The sequence below is a fragment of the Carassius gibelio genome, chromosome A15 (assembly GCF_023724105.1).
Source record: "Carassius gibelio isolate Cgi1373 ecotype wild population from Czech Republic chromosome A15, carGib1.2-hapl.c, whole genome shotgun sequence".
NCBI lineage: Eukaryota > Metazoa > Chordata > Actinopteri > Cypriniformes > Cyprinidae > Carassius > Carassius gibelio.
Genome location: NC_068385.1, coordinates 18,279,896 through 18,292,368, shown reverse-complemented (window position 1 = coordinate 18,292,368; position 12,473 = coordinate 18,279,896). Strand labels below are relative to the sequence as shown.

Sequence of the window (12,473 nt, the reverse complement as noted above, 5' to 3'; positions counted from 1 at the left end):
AGGGACCAAAGGCAAGTGTGTACACCTGCTTCCTCGTGTCCAGAAGATGCTCCTGTACATCACGGTGTAATCGGACACGTTTAGAAACTGACGCGCTACGTTCACCTGTCCCCCAAACTCGGTGAGCGGTTGCATCAATGGAGGGGTGTGCGTCCGGCCTCAGCACCGACGCGCTCCGTGCGGCACGGTATGCGAGGGGGTGAGACGGCTCACTGGGCCCTTACGAGCTCTGAGAGAGCTCGCAGGGACCCGAGGGGTACAGATACCTCGAGCGAGCCAGCTGTTCCGTGCTCGCCACGGCGGCACATATACTAAAATTGGATCGATACAGAGAAGATTAGCATGGCCCCTGCGAAAGGATGACACGCAAATCCGTGAAGCGCTCCATCTTTTATTTGATTGCGATATCCGTGCCCCTCTACTCTATCAGCCCTCGGGCGGTGAATAAACATAGAAGTCTCCGCGTGGGAGGCGTTTTGACGTAAAATCACTCACCATCTCCTCTGTCTTAGAGATGTTCAGTTGCAGCCCCGCTCCGTCACACCATGTGATGAACTCATGAGAAGTACGTGGCCATCGTCAGACTCGGAACTTGAGAGCAGGGAGAGGAGAACCGTGTCAACTGCTTATTTAACAACATGAAATCTAGCCGGAGAACTTCCACGCTCATGTTTAGGATGTAAGAAGAGAATCCCTGACCGTACACTACCTTGTGGAGATCCAAAGAGCATCCGGTAAGACTCCCTTCACCCTGAGCCTTTGCTGTCCAGCCCTTCTTCACTGCCCACTCTCCTTTCTTATAAAAAGGTAGAGGCCACGCCTCCTTCAGCTCCAGTACGCCAGGGACCAAAGGCAAGTGTGTACACCTGCTTCCTCGTGTCCAGAAGATGCTCCTGTACATCACGGTGTAATCGGACACGTTTAGAAACTGACGCGCTACGTTCACCTGTCCCCCAAACTCGGTGAGCGGTTGCATCAATGGAAGGGTGTGCGTCCGGCCTCAGCACCGACGCGCTCCGTGCGGCACGGTATGCGAGGGGGTGAGATGGCTCACTGGGCCCTTACCAGCTCTGAGAGAGCTCGCAGGGACCCGAGGGGTACAGATACCTCGAGCGAGCCAGCTGTTCCGTGCTCGCCACGGCGGCACATATACTAAAATTGGATCGATACAGAGAAGATTAGCATGGCCCCTGCGAAAGGATGACACGCAAATCCGTGAAGCGCTCCATCTTTTATTTGATTGCGATATCCGTGCCCCTCTACTCTATCAGCCCTCGGGCGGTGAATAAACATAGAAGTCTCCGCGTGGGAGGCGTTTTGACGTAAAATCACTCACCATCTCCTCTGTCTTAGAGATGTTCAGTTGCAGCCCCGCTCCGTCACACCATGTGATGAACTCATGAGAAGTACGTGGCCATCGTCAGACTCGGAACTTGAGAGCAGGGAGAGGAGAACCGTGTCAACTGCTTATTTAACAACATGAAATCTAGCCGGAGAACTTCCACGCTCATGTTTAGGATGTAAGAAGAGAATCCCTGACCGTACACTACCTTGTGGAGATCCAAAGAGCATCCGGTAAGACTCCCTTCACCCTGAGCCTTTGCTGTCCAGCCCTTCTTCACTGCCCACTCTCCTTTCTTATAAAAAGGTAGAGGCCACGCCTCCTTCAGCTCCAGTACGCCAGGGACCAAAGGCAAGTGTGTACACCTGCTTCCTCGTGTCCAGAAGATGCTCCTGTACATCACGGTGTAATCGGACACGTTTAGAAACTGACGCGCTACGTTCACCTGTCCCCCAAACTCGGTGAGCGGTTGCATCAATGGAGGGGTGTGCGTCCGGCCTCAGCACCGACGCGCTCCGTGCGGCACGGTATGCGAGGGGGTGAGATGGCTCACTGGGCCCTTACCAGCTCTGAGAGAGCTCGCAGGGACCCGAGGGGTACAGATACCTCGAGCGAGCCAGCTGTTCCGTGCTCGCCACGGCGGCACATATACTAAAATTGGATCGATACAGAGAAGATTAGCATGGCCCCTGCGAAAAGATGACACGCAAATCCGTGAAGCGCTCCATCTTTTATTTGATTGCGATATCCGTGCCCCTCTACTCTATCAGCCCTCGGGCGGTGAATAAACATAGAAGTCTCCGCGTGGGAGGCGTTTTGACGTAAAATCACTCACCATCTCCTCTGTCTTAGAGATGTTCAGTTGCAGCCCCGCTCCGTCACACCATGTGATGAACTCATGCGAAGTACGTGGCCATCGTCAGACTCGGAACTTGAGAGCAGGGAGAGGAGAACCGTGTCAACTGCTTATTTAACAACATGAAATCTAGCCGGAGAACTTCCACGCTCATGTTTAGGATGTAAGAAGAGAATCCCTGACCGTACACTACCTTGTGGAGATCCAAAGAGCATCCGGTAAGACTCCCTTCACCCTGAGCCTTTGCTGTCCAGCCCTTCTTCACTGCCCACTCTCCTTTCTTATAAAAAGGTAGAGGCCACGCCTCCTTCAGCTCCAGTACGCCAGGGACCAAAGGCAAGTGTGTACACCTGCTTCCTCGTGTCCAGAAGATGCTCCTGTACATCACGGTGTAATCGGACACGTTTAGAAACTGACGCGCTACGTTCACCTTTCCCCCAAACTCGGTGAGCGGTTGCATCAATGGAGGGGTGTGCGTCCGGCCTCAGCACCGACGCGCTCCGTGCGGCACGGTATGCGAGGGGGTGAGATGGCTCACTGGGCCCTTACCAGCTCTGAGAGAGCTCGCAGGGACCCGAGGGCTACAGATACCTCGAGCGAGCCAGCTGTTCCGTGCTCGCCACGGCGGCACATATGCTAAAATTGGATCGATACAGAGAAGATTAGCATGGCCCCTGCGAAAGGATGACACGCAAATCCGTGAAGCGCTCCATCTTTTATTTGATTGCGATATCCGTGCCCCTCTACTCTATCAGCCCTCGGGCGGTGAATAAACATAGAAGTCTCCGCGTGGGAGGCGTTTTGACGTAAAATCACTCACCATCTCCTCTGTCTTAGAGATGTTCAGTTGCAGCCCCGCTCCGTCACACCATGTGATGAACTCATGAGAAGTACGTGGCCATCGTCAGACTCGGAACTTGAGAGCAGGGAGAGGAGAACCGTGTCAACTGCTTATTTAACAACATGAAATCTAGCCGGAGAACTTCCACGCTCATGTTTAGGATGTAAGAAGAGAATCCCTGACCGTACACTACCTTGCGGAGATCCAAAGAGCATCCGGTAAGACTCCCTTCACCCTGAGCCTTTGCTGTCCAGCCCTTCTTCACTGCCCACTCTCCTTTCTTATAAAAAGGTAGAGGCCACGCCTCCTTCAGCTCCAGTACGCCAGGGACCAAAGGCAAGTGTGTACACCTGCTTCCTCGTGTCCAGAAGATGCTCCTGTACATCACGGTGTAATCGGACACGTTTAGAAACTGACGCGCTACGTTCACCTGTCCCCCAAACTCGGTGAGCGGTTGCATCAATGGAGGGGTGTGCGTCCGGCCTCAGCACCGACGCGCTCCGTGCGGCACGGTATGCGAGGGGGTGAGACGGCTCACTGGGCCCTTACCAGCTCTGAGAGAGCTCGCAGGGACCCGAGGGGTACAGATACCTCGAGCGAGCCAGCTGTTCCGTGCTCGCCACGGCGGCACATATACTAAAATTGGATCGATACAGAGAAGATTAGCATGGCCCCTGCGAAAGGATGACACGCAAATCCGTGAAGCGCTCCATCTTTTATTTGATTGCGATATCCGTGCCCCTCTACTCTATCAGCCCTCCGGCGGTGAATAAACATAGAAGTCTCCGCGTGGGAGGCGTTTTGACGTAAAATCACTCACCATCTCCTCTGTCTTAGAGATGTTCAGTTGCAGCCCCGCTCCGTCACACCATGTGATGAACTCATGAGAAGTACGTGGCCATCGTCAGACTCGGAACTTGAGAGCAGGGAGAGGAGAACCGTGTCAACTGCTTATTTAACAACATGAAATCTAGCCGGAGAACTTCCACGCTCATGTTTAGGATGTAAGAAGAGAATCCCTGACCGTACACTACCTTGTGGAGATCCAAAGAGCATCCGGTAAGACTCCCTTCACCCTGAGCCTTTGCTGTCCAGCCCTTCTTCACTGCCCACTCTCCTTTCTTATAAAAAGGTAGAGGCCACGCCTCCTTCAGCTCCAGTACGCCAGGGACCAAAGGCAAGTGTGTACACCTGCTTCCTCGTGTCCAGAAGATGCTCCTGTACATCACGGTGTAATCGGACACGTTTAGAAACTGACGCGCTACGTTCACCTGTCCCCCAAACTCGGTGAGCGGTTGCATCAATGGAGGGGTGTGCGTCCGGCCTCAGCACCGACGCGCTCCGTGCGGCACGGTATGCGAGGGGGTGAGACGGCTCACTGGGCCCTTACCAGCTCTGAGAGAGCTCGCAGGGACCCGAGGGGTACAGATACCTCGAGCGAGCCAGCTGTTCCGTGCTCGCCACGGCGGCACATATACTAAAATCGGATCGATACAGAGAAGATTAGCATGGCCCCTGCGAAAGGATGACACGCAAATCCGTGAAGCGCTCCATCTTTTATTTGATTGCGATATCCGTGCCCCTCTACTCTATCAGCCCTCGGGCGGTGAATAAACATAGAAGTCTCCGCGTGGGAGGCGTTTTGACGTAAAATCACTCACCATCTCCTCTGTCTTAGAGATGTTCAGTTGCAGCCCCGCTCCGTCACACCATGTGATGAACTCATGAGAAGTACGTGGCCATCGTCAGACTCGGAACTTGAGAGCAGGGAGAGGAGAACCGTGTCAACTGCTTATTTAACAACATGAAATCTAGCCGGAGAACTTCCACGCTCATGTTTAGGATGTAAGAAGAGAATCCCTGACCGTACACTACCTTGTGGAGATCCAAAGAGCATCCGGTAAGACTCCCTTCACCCTGAGCCTTTGCTGTCCAGCCCTTCTTCACTGCCCACTCTCCTTTCTTATAAAAAGGTAGAGGCCACGCCTCCTTCAGCTCCAGTACGCCAGGGACCAAAGGCAAGTGTGTACACCTGCTTCCTCGTGTCCAGAAGATGCTCCTGTACATCACGGTGTAATCGGACACGTTTAGAAACTGACGCGCTACGTTCACCTGTCCCCCAAACTCGGTGAGCGGTTGCATCAATGGAGGGGTGTGCGTCCGGCCTCAGCACCGACGCGCTCCGTGCGGCACGGTATGCGAGGGGGTGAGACGGCTCACTGGGCCCTTACCAGCTCTGAGAGAGCTCGCAGGGACCCGAGGGGTACAGATACCTCGAGCGAGCCAGCTGTTCCGTGCTCGCCACGGCGGCACATATACTAAAATCGGATCGATACAGAGAAGATTAGCATGGCCCCTGCGAAAGGATGACACGCAAATCCGTGAAGCGCTCCATCTTTTATTTGATTGCGATATCCGTGCCCCTCTACTCTATCAGCCCTCGGGCGGTGAATAAACATAGAAGTCTCCGCGTGGGAGGCGTTTTGACGTAAAATCACTCACCATCTCCTCTGTCTTAGAGATGTTCAGTTGCAGCCCCGCTCCGTCACACCATGTGATGAACTCATGAGAAGTACGTGGCCATCGTCAGACTCGGAACTTGAGAGCAGGGAGAGGAGAACCGTGTCAACTGCTTATTTAACAACATGAAATCTAGCCGGAGAACTTCCACGCTCATGTTTAGGATGTAAGAAGAGAATCCCTGACCGTACACTACCTTGTGGAGATCCAAAGAGCATCCGGTAAGACTCCCTTCACCCTGAGCCTTTGCTGTCCAGCCCTTCTTCACTGCCCACTCTCCTTTCTTATAAAAAGGTAGAGGCCACGCCTCCTTCAGCTCCAGTACGCCAGGGACCAAAGGCAAGTGTGTACACCTGCTTCCTCGTGTCCAGAAGATGCTCCTGTACATCACGGTGTAATCGGACACGTTTAGAAACTGACGCGCTACGTTCACCTGTCCCCCAAACTCGGTGAGCGGTTGCATCAATGGAGGGGTGTGCGTCCGGCCTCAGCACCGACGCGCTCCGTGCGGCACGGTATGCGAGGGGGTGAGACGGCTCACTGGGCCCTTACCAGCTCTGAGAGAGCTCGCAGGGACCCGAGGGGTACAGATACCTCGAGCGAGCCAGCTGTTCCGTGCTCGCCACGGCGGCACATATACTAAAATTGGATCGATACAGAGAAGATTAGCATGGCCCCTGCGAAAGGATGACACGCAAATCCGTGAAGCGCTCCATCTTTTATTTGATTGCGATATCCGTGCCCCTCTACTCTATCAGCCCTCGGGCGGTGAATAAACATAGAAGTCTCCGCGTGGGAGGCGTTTTGACGTAAAATCACTCACCATCTCCTCTGTCTTAGAGATGTTCAGTTGCAGCCCCGCTCCGTCACACCATGTGATGAACTCATGAGAAGTACGTGGCCATCGTCAGACTCGGAACTTGAGAGCAGGGAGAGGAGAACCGTGTCAACTGCTTATTTAACAACATGAAATCTAGCCGGAGAACTTCCACGCTCATGTTTAGGATGTAAGAAGAGAATCCCTGACCGTACACTACCTTGTGGAGATCCAAAGAGCATCCGGTAAGACTCCCTTCACCCTGAGCCTTTGCTGTCCAGCCCTTCTTCACTGCCCACTCTCCTTTCTTATAAAAAGGTAGAGGCCACGCCTCCTTCAGCTCCAGTACGCCAGGGACCAAAGGCAAGTGTGTACACCTGCTTCCTCGTGTCCAGAAGATGCTCCTGTACATCACGGTGTAATCGGACACGTTTAGAAACTGACGCGCTACGTTCACCTGTCCCCCAAACTCGGTGAGCGGTTGCATCAATGGAGGGGTGTGCGTCCGGCCTCAGCACCGACGCGCTCCGTGCGGCACGGTATGCGAGGGGGTGAGACGGCTCACTGGGCCCTTACCAGCTCTGAGAGAGCTCGCAGGGACCCGAGGGGTACAGATACCTCGAGCGAGCCAGCTGTTCCGTGCTCGCCACGGCGGCACATATACTAAAATTGGATCGATACAGAGAAGATTAGCATGGCCCCTGCGAAAGGATGACACGCAAATCCGTGAAGCGCTCCATCTTTTATTTGATTGCGATATCCGTGCCCCTCTACTCTATCAGCCCTCGGGCGGTGAATAAACATAGAAGTCTCCGCGTGGGAGGCGTTTTGACGTAAAATCACTCACCATCTCCTCTGTCTTAGAGATGTTCAGTTGCAGCCCCGCTCCGTCACACCATGTGATGAACTCATGAGAAGTACGTGGCCATCGTCAGACTCGGAACTTGAGAGCAGGGAGAGGAGAACCGTGTCAACTGCTTATTTAACAACATGAAATCTAGCCGGAGAACTTCCACGCTCATGTTTAGGATGTAAGAAGAGAATCCCTGACCGTACACTACCTTGTGGAGATCCAAAGAGCATCCGGTAAGACTCCCTTCACCCTGAGCCTTTGCTGTCCAGCCCTTCTTCACTGCCCACTCTCCTTTCTTATAAAAAGGTAGAGGCCACGCCTCCTTCAGCTCCAGTACGCCAGGGACCAAAGGCAAGTGTGTACACCTGCTTCCTCGTGTCCAGAAGATGCTCCTGTACATCACGGTGTAATCGGACACGTTTAGAAACTGACGCGCTACGTTCACCTGTCCCCCAAACTCGGTGAGCGGTTGCATCAATGGAGGGGTGTGCGTCCGGCCTCAGCACCGACGCGCTCCGTGCGGCACGGTATGCGAGGGGGTGAGACGGCTCACTGGGCCCTTACCAGCTCTGAGAGAGCTCGCAGGGACCCGAGGGGTACAGATACCTCGAGCGAGCCAGCTGTTCCGTGCTCGCCACGGCGGCACATATACTAAAATCGGATCGATACAGAGAAGATTAGCATGGCCCCTGCGAAAGGATGACACGCAAATCCGTGAAGCGCTCCATCTTTTATTTGATTGCGATATCCGTGCCCCTCTACTCTATCAGCCCTCGGGCGGTGAATAAACATAGAAGTCTCCGCGTGGGAGGCGTTTTGACGTAAAATCACTCACCATCTCCTCTGTCTTAGAGATGTTCAGTTGCAGCCCCGCTCCGTCACACCATGTGATGAACTCATGAGAAGTACGTGGCCATCGTCAGACTCGGAACTTGAGAGCAGGGAGAGGAGAACCGTGTCAACTGCTTATTTAACAACATGAAATCTAGCCGGAGAACTTCCACGCTCATGTTTAGGATGTAAGAAGAGAATCCCTGACCGTACACTACCTTGTGGAGATCCAAAGAGCATCCGGTAAGACTCCCTTCACCCTGAGCCTTTGCTGTCCAGCCCTTCTTCACTGCCCACTCTCCTTTCTTATAAAAAGGTAGAGGCCACGCCTCCTTCAGCTCCAGTACGCCAGGGACCAAAGGCAAGTGTGTACACCTGCTTCCTCGTGTCCAGAAGATGCTCCTGTACATCACGGTGTAATCGGACACGTTTAGAAACTGACGCGCTACGTTCACCTGTCCCCCAAACTCGGTGAGCGGTTGCATCAATGGAGGGGTGTGCGTCCGGCCTCAGCACCGACGCGCTCCGTGCGGCACGGTATGCGAGGGGGTGAGACGGCTCACTGGGCCCTTACCAGCTCTGAGAGAGCTCGCAGGGACCCGAGGGGTACAGATACCTCGAGCGAGCCAGCTGTTCCGTGCTCGCCACGGCGGCACATATACTAAAATCGGATCGATACAGAGAAGATTAGCATGGCCCCTGCGAAAGGATGACACGCAAATCCGTGAAGCGCTCCATCTTTTATTTGATTGCGATATCCGTGCCCCTCTACTCTATCAGCCCTCGGGCGGTGAATAAACATAGAAGTCTCCGCGTGGGAGGCGTTTTGACGTAAAATCACTCACCATCTCCTCTGTCTTAGAGATGTTCAGTTGCAGCCCCGCTCCGTCACACCATGTGATGAACTCATGAGAAGTACGTGGCCATCGTCAGACTCGGAACTTGAGAGCAGGGAGAGGAGAACCGTGTCAACTGCTTATTTAACAACATGAAATCTAGCCGGAGAACTTCCACGCTCATGTTTAGGATGTAAGAAGAGAATCCCTGACCGTACACTACACTGTAAAACCCGACAAGTTAACTTAACTCAAACCGTTTGAGTAAACCGATTGCCTTGACTGTAATACCCGACAAGTAAACTTTACTCAAACGGTTTGAGTAAACAGATATCCTTAAGTTATGTTAACTCAAACGGTTTGAGGAAACCGATTGCCTTAAAACATTTAAGTTGAAAAAACTAACAGTTATGAGTAATCTGAACTTAATTCAGTTGAGTTCACTGAAAGAAGATATACATTGCAATTAAGTGATTAAGTGATTAATTGAGCTTTAGTGATGAACACCTGCTGTTAACAAACAGAATTACTGAAGAAAAGAGAGAAAGGAACAACAGCTGACTTCAGACACAGCCTCACTCAAACCTGACAAGTTATGTTAACTCAAACCGTTTGAGGAAACCGATTGCCTTAAACCATTCAAGTAGAAAAAACTAACAGTTATGAGTACTCTGAACTTAATTCAGTTGAGTTCACTGAAAGAAGATATGCATTGCAATTAAGTAATTAAGCGATTAACTAAGTGCTGATTGAGAATTAGTGATGAACAGCTGCTGTTAACAAACAGAATCACTGAAGAAAAGAGAAACACAAGAACTACTACAACTGACTTCAGACACAGCCTTAGATGAAATCAACTGAAATAAAATACATGAAATCTCTCAAGATCTGATTAAACAACCCCACAAACAGCATCACCAGCTCCACTTATTAATAACCAGACTGACTTTATTTCTGTCAGACGTCTACAGAAGATCTTATTGAGAATGAACTAAGGTTTAGATGTTGATTTATTGTTTCATTTGAAGTAACCATGTTAGAGATCAGTGTTTGCTTTAGTTGGGCTCTTGACCCTTGACTTCTGTCTTAGTCATTTCTCTGGCTGTTATAACCATGTGTTTCTAAAACACATTTGTTGTAACTCAAAAGCCCAGAAGAAATGCCATCAGGTGTTACACCTGTACCTAGGTGTAGGTTGTTATACTTTATATAGGTGATGATAGTTATTCATTGTTATTCACAGATATTGATCTATATAATCTCTGATGAAACAAATGTGTAATTAGTAGAAGTGGACCTAATAAAAATGACACTAAGAGCCGGCAATTCTGTAATAATCAGTTAATATAAAAATAACTTCATAAACATTTTGTACACATACATTTTTCTTCTACGCCAGTAACTGGTCAAACACAGACATCAATTATCAGAATATGAACCTCAACAATGGTGATGAAAAAAACATGCTGCAATGCATGCTGGGTACTTTTGTAATACAAAATTCATCCATGGCTCCCAGCATGCTCTGCAGCATTTTTTTTTTTTTTTTTTTTTTTTTTATGGTCACCATTGTTGAGGTTCATATTCGGATTATTGATGTCTGTGTGTGACAAGTTGACACCATAGAAGACCACACTGTTTGAAAAGTCTTAGTATTAACTGATTATTACAGGAGCACTTGCTCTTAGAATCACTTTTACTATAATCAATCAAATTACACAACACATATTTCATCAGAGATTAGACTCTGTACAGTTCCATAATTGATGATTATCATCACCAATATAAAGTATAACAACCTACACCTAGGTACAGGTTAACACCTGATGGCATTTCTTCTGGGCTTATGAGTTACAACAAATGTGTTTTAGAAACACACGGTTATAACAGCCAGAGAAAAGACTAAGACTGAAATCAAGGGTCAAGAGCCCAACTAAAGCAGACACTGATCTCTAACATGGTTACTTCAAATGAAACAATAAATCAACATCTAAACCTTAGTTCATTCTCAATAAGATCTTCTGTAGACGTCTGACAGAAATAAAGTCAGTCTGGTTATTAATAAGTGGAGCTGGTGATGCTGTTTGTGGGGTTGTTTAATCAGATCTTGAGAGATTTCATGTATTTTATTTCAGTTGATTTCATCTAAGTCTGTGTCTGAAGTCAGTTGTAGTAGTTCTTGTGTTTCTCTTTTCTTCAGTGATTCTGTTTGCTAACAGCAGCTGTTCATCACTAATTCTCAATCAGCACTTAGTTAATCACTTAATTACTTGAATGCAAAGTTTTAGAACTTACAGGGTTTAAATCAAGGCAATCTGTTTACTCAAACGGTTTGAGTTAAGTTAACTTGTCGGGTTTTACAGTGTACCTTGTGGAGATCCAAAGAGCATCCGGTAAGACTCCCTTCACCCTGAGCCTTTGCTGTCCAGCCCTTCTTCACTGCCCACTCTCCTTTCTTATAAAAAGGTAGAGGCCACGCCTCCTTCAGCTCCAGTACGCCAGGGACCAAAGGCAAGTGTGTACACCTGCTTCCTCGTGTCCAGAAGATGCTCCTGTACATCACGGTGTAATCGGACACGTTTAGAAACTGACGCGCTACGTTCACCTGTCCCCCAAACTCGGTGAGCGGTTGCATCAATGGAGGGGTGTGCGTCCGGCCTCAGCACCGACGCGCTCCGTGCGGCACGGTATGCGAGGGGGTGAGACGGCTCACTGGGCCCTTACCAGCTCTGAGAGAGCTCGCAGGGACCCGAGGGGTACAGATACCTCGAGCGAGCCAGCTGTTCCGTGCTCGCCACGGCGGCACATATACTAAAATTGGATCGATACAGAGAAGATTAGCATGGCCCCTGCGAAAGGATGACACGCAAATCCGTGAAGCGCTCCATCTTTTATTTGATTGCGATATCCGTGCCCCTCTACTCTATCAGCCCTCGGGCGGTGAATAAACATAGAAGTCTCCGCGTGGGAGGCGTTTTGACGTAAAATCACTCACCATCTCCTCTGTCTTAGAGATGTTCAGTTGCAGCCCCGCTCCGTCACACCATGTGATGAACTCATGAGAAGTACGTGGCCATCGTCAGACTCGGAACTTGAGAGCAGGGAGAGGAGAACCGTGTCAACTGCTTATTTAACAACATGAAATCTAGCCGGAGAACTTCCACGCTCATGTTTAGGATGTAAGAAGAGAATCCCTGACCGTACACTACCTTGTGGAGATCCAAAGAGCATCCGGTAAGACTCCCTTCACCCTGAGCCTTTGCTGTCCAGCCCTTCTTCACTGCCCACTCTCCTTTCTTATAAAAAGGTAGAGGCCACGCCTCCTTCAGCTCCAGTACGCCAGGGACCAAAGGCAAGTGTGTACACCTGCTTCCTCGTGTCCAGAAGATGCTCCTGTACATCACGGTGTAATCGGACACGTTTAGAAACTGACGCGCTACGTTCACCTGTCCCCCAAACTCGGTGAGCGGTTGCATCAATGGAGGGGTGTGCGTCCGGCCTCAGCACCGACGCGCTCCGTGCGGCACGGTATGCGAGGGGGTGAGACGGCTCACTGGGCCCTTACCAGCTCTGAGAG

The 12,473-nt window shown here is 50.6% G+C and overlaps 1 protein-coding gene and 12 non-coding genes across 13 annotated transcripts in view; all 13 read left to right on the top strand.

Annotated features, from left to right (window-relative positions):
• Positions 1 to 12,473, top strand: part of LOC128028870 (embryonic polyadenylate-binding protein B-like) — a 31,788-nt gene that overhangs the window by 5,622 nt on the left and 13,693 nt on the right. The gene's annotated exons all lie outside the window — the stretch shown is intronic.
• On the top strand, positions 288 to 394 carry LOC128029625 (U6 spliceosomal RNA). Its single transcript, XR_008187480.1, has one exon. It is a non-coding gene; the product is annotated as a U6 spliceosomal RNA (small nuclear RNA).
• On the top strand, positions 1,129 to 1,235 carry LOC128029623 (U6 spliceosomal RNA). The gene has a single exon (XR_008187479.1). It is a non-coding gene; the product is annotated as a U6 spliceosomal RNA (small nuclear RNA).
• Positions 1,970 to 2,076, top strand: LOC128029877 (U6 spliceosomal RNA). The gene has a single exon (XR_008187720.1). It is a non-coding gene; the product is annotated as a U6 spliceosomal RNA (small nuclear RNA).
• On the top strand, positions 2,811 to 2,917 carry LOC128029607 (U6 spliceosomal RNA). The gene has a single exon (XR_008187463.1). It is a non-coding gene; the product is annotated as a U6 spliceosomal RNA (small nuclear RNA).
• Positions 3,652 to 3,758, top strand: LOC128029622 (U6 spliceosomal RNA). Its single transcript, XR_008187478.1, has one exon. It is a non-coding gene; the product is annotated as a U6 spliceosomal RNA (small nuclear RNA).
• Positions 4,493 to 4,599, top strand: LOC128029876 (U6 spliceosomal RNA). The gene has a single exon (XR_008187719.1). It is a non-coding gene; the product is annotated as a U6 spliceosomal RNA (small nuclear RNA).
• Positions 5,334 to 5,440, top strand: LOC128029874 (U6 spliceosomal RNA). Its single transcript, XR_008187717.1, has one exon. It is a non-coding gene; the product is annotated as a U6 spliceosomal RNA (small nuclear RNA).
• Positions 6,175 to 6,281, top strand: LOC128029620 (U6 spliceosomal RNA). The gene has a single exon (XR_008187476.1). It is a non-coding gene; the product is annotated as a U6 spliceosomal RNA (small nuclear RNA).
• Positions 7,016 to 7,122, top strand: LOC128029619 (U6 spliceosomal RNA). The gene has a single exon (XR_008187475.1). It is a non-coding gene; the product is annotated as a U6 spliceosomal RNA (small nuclear RNA).
• Positions 7,857 to 7,963, top strand: LOC128029873 (U6 spliceosomal RNA). The gene has a single exon (XR_008187716.1). It is a non-coding gene; the product is annotated as a U6 spliceosomal RNA (small nuclear RNA).
• On the top strand, positions 8,698 to 8,804 carry LOC128029872 (U6 spliceosomal RNA). The gene has a single exon (XR_008187715.1). It is a non-coding gene; the product is annotated as a U6 spliceosomal RNA (small nuclear RNA).
• LOC128029618 (U6 spliceosomal RNA) lies at positions 11,684 to 11,790 on the top strand. Its single transcript, XR_008187474.1, has one exon. It is a non-coding gene; the product is annotated as a U6 spliceosomal RNA (small nuclear RNA).